General features: G+C 40.3%; 1 protein-coding gene across 1 annotated transcript in view; it reads left to right on the forward strand.

Moving 5' to 3' along the window:
• Nucleotides 1-3146: 3146 nt before the first annotated feature.
• Nucleotides 3147-3333, forward strand: part of klf17 (Kruppel-like factor 17) — a 5142-nt gene continuing 4955 nt past the window's right edge. Inside the window, exon 1 of the mRNA XM_048602173.1 lies at nt 3147-3333. This exon is cut by the window's right edge and continues 352 nt beyond it. The gene's annotated coding sequence lies outside the window, so the exon portion shown is untranslated.

Raw genomic sequence — 3333 nt, forward strand, 5'->3', positions numbered from 1 at the left:
ACAATGTCGTTTTGTTTTTCCATCATCCAGAGGTCGAGTGCAATTGTTCGTGTGAGTAAACGTTGACTTCTGGGCATAGTCTGCGTGTATGTTTTTTTCTGCACGTGTCTTGGTGCGTCAGTGTGTAAGTGTTTGCCTGTGTGTTTCTCTGTGTATTGGTGTGTGTGTTAGGCCTATGTGTGTTGAGGGGAGGTGTTCTGAGTTTACGTGTGTTTGTTGGGGTTGTGTGTGTTACTTTGTATACTGTGCTTGTGCATGGTAAGTGTGTGTTTTGTTTGGTATCTGTCTAAGTTTCTTGGGAATAGTAAGGACTGCAGATGCTGGAAGCCAGAATCAATAGATGTGAAGCTGGAACAGCTCAGCAGGTCAGACAGCATCCGAGTAGCCGTAAAGTCAACATTTCGGGTGAGACCTGTCCCAGGGTTTCAGGCCGAAACATTGACTTTCCTGCTCCTTGGATGCTGTCTGACCTGCTGTGCTTTTCCAGCTTCACATCTATTGACGATGTTTGTTGGGGGTTTTGTATGTTTTTTGGGAGTTGTGTGTGTGTAGTACCAGCGTGTGTTTATGCGCCTGTTTGCGGGTTATGTGTGTTTCTGTGCATGTGCATTGGTGTTCAGATATGTGTGTAATGGGAAGTGTTTGTAGGAAGTTGAGTCTGTTTAAGTTTGTGTTCTTTGGGGGTTGTGTCTGTTTGTTGGGAGTTGTGTGTGTTTTGGTGCTGGTGTATATTTGAGTGCATGTTCTTTGGGCGGTTGTATATGTTTATGTGTGTGAGTATTGGGGGTTCTGTGTGTGTTTATGTGTGTGTTTGGGGTCTGTGTGTTTTACTGGTATATTCTGTGTTTAGGGAGTGCGTGTGTTTTTCTGTGTATTTGGTATGCACCTGTTTCTCTGCGCGTGTTTCTGCATACTTGGGCTTGTTGGAGGAAGTGTTTTTCTTTGTCTATGTGTGTTGGTGTACACATGCATTGGGGGCTGAATGCATATGTGTCTTTGTATTTTTTGTTGAGGTATGTGTTTACATATGTGTGTTTGTTGAAAGCTGTGTGTGTGTACATTGGGGTGTGTGCATTTCTGTATTTAGTGTGAGTTTGTGGGATACATGTTTCTGTGTATGTTTGTTTGAAGTGTGTGTGTTTTTTGTATGCTCGTGTTTCTCCGTATGTTTTCTGAGTGTTGGGGTCTGTGCTGTTTGTGATTCTGTGTGTGCCTGTGTTCAGGTGTTCTTTAAAACAAGGAGTCTGGTCCCGTTTCTGCAATGTCATACGTCTCAATTGCCTTTGTTATGTCACGATTAAAGATTAATTACTGTACCAAATCTGACAGTTGTTGGAAAAATTGTACTGGTTCACGTCCTACATGATTTATTTGAATGATCAATATGTGAGTTGCTGATGTAATGGCCTACAGAATCTTTAATGACTGTTTCAAATGTTAGAGATAGAATTGGTTCCTTTAAAATTATATATACACCGAACTGCTTTAATGTGTACCATATAATTTATGTTTACTTGTTTTGCAACAAGTCTGTCTGGTATTAAGTTGAGCTAGAAGATTTTCTCACACTGTGAATGAAAATGTTCATTTTTCAAATACAGAGGGCCGGGGACGTGTCATAAAAGATTCATGATTTCTATTTGAAGTGAACATCTTAATGCCTTATGTCTGTTTCAACCTCTTCAAGGTTTTCCATGGTTTCCACTTAGTAGGCAAGGTACAACCTAAACTTTGCTTCGAGAGTAGTTCAGGCGAAAACTTCTCAACATGTGAAAAAAAGTAAGGTTATTTGTCTTTTCCAATGCACGGATCATCTTATTTGCCTTGAAATGAAATTGCAAGTCATTAAAAAGAATAGATTCCGCATTAAGTATGTCATTACAGATTGTTAGGTTTGCTACAAATTGCAGTATGGGAAGAGATGTAGAAGGAAAGCTTTAGATAACACCTAATTGCTCACACAATGAAATAGGTGGCACCTCAAAACCCAGCAAGCGCAAACGGTACCGAGTGCTGAACTGCTTTGGACTAGTAGTTACGAGCACATGTAAACCAAACGCATTGTTGCTAATCGATTTGGAGCATTCTTTTCACCGCAAAAGAAACTTTTTTTTATTGCAACAATTCATTAACTTCTTCAGAAAACATTTCTGTTTAAAGCAAGTGGATTGGCGAGAAGGGAAGATGTTAAAAATTTAAAACCTAATTATTAGGGTGCTTTAAAAATTACAGTGGGAACGGGGCGCAGCCAGTTTTATTTGAAGCCGTTAAAATCTTCATATTCCTTACGGTGAGACTTAACCCACAATAAAGGAGAAGGCTGCGGAAAGTCCAAACATTGCATGTGTTTCTAAGACTGCCCTTGCGAATGCATTTGACTTCTTCAGCACGTGAGTGCAGCCTGCGAACTCTGTGAAGCATTGTCCTGTGGTCGGATCTTTGTAAAACTTGCAAGCTGTCACTAGCAGATTGTCACGTACCCTCTATGTTGCACTGTTGTCAATTGAGAAGGACTTTTACACCTACAGTGGATATTGTTTGTTTCCTTTTGCTTCTTGATCTCAGTGTGTTCTGATATTATGCATTGTGTCCAACCGTTTGCACAGTAACTGCATAAAAATAAATGCCAAAGAGACATTATCGTTCTTCCCGGAAGCTCAACATGACCGCGTCTCAAGCCTCGCTGCGTTTTTCTCTATCCTGACGAGCCTGAGAATAATAAGTACAACTTCAAATTGTCCCAAGACATTTCCCACAATGAATTTGATGAAATCGTTGCTATAAATTATTATTTTGTTTGATTATAATAACGCGAGATATATAAATGCATTTCCTTGTTACGCCGACAGCACAAGGAAACAAAATGTGTTATTTAATTCAACAAATTGGTTTGTGCTGTTGTTCGATATAATTAAACATAAAGCCGGCCTAAAATCAGAAAACCACTTGACTGGTCCGCTTCCACCTCAAGTTTTCAGTATTTAATAACGAAACGCACTCGATTCAGGGGTGTTGAAGGCAAAAATATAATTGGCCTTAGAAGACTTCTTAAATATTTACCACGTAACCGGAATGAGCGTGATTATGAGAAGACTGTTAACAATTTCGAAAAGCAAAATGTGCTGCCTTCATGTTACAGGCGTGTGTGTGAATGTGTAGGGGAGTGTGTTGCAGGTGAGTGTGTGTGTGAATATGTAGGGGAGAGTGTTACAGGTGAGTGTGTGTGTGAATGTGTAGGTGAGTGTGTTACAGGTGAGTGTGTGCGTGAATGTGTAGGGGAGTGTGTTACAGGTGAGTGTGTGTGTGAATGTGTAGGGGAGAATGTTACAGGTG

Source organism: Rhincodon typus, chromosome 10, assembly GCF_021869965.1.
Source record: "Rhincodon typus isolate 14 chromosome 10, sRhiTyp1.1, whole genome shotgun sequence".
NCBI classification, from domain to species: Eukaryota; Metazoa; Chordata; class Chondrichthyes; order Orectolobiformes; family Rhincodontidae; genus Rhincodon; species Rhincodon typus.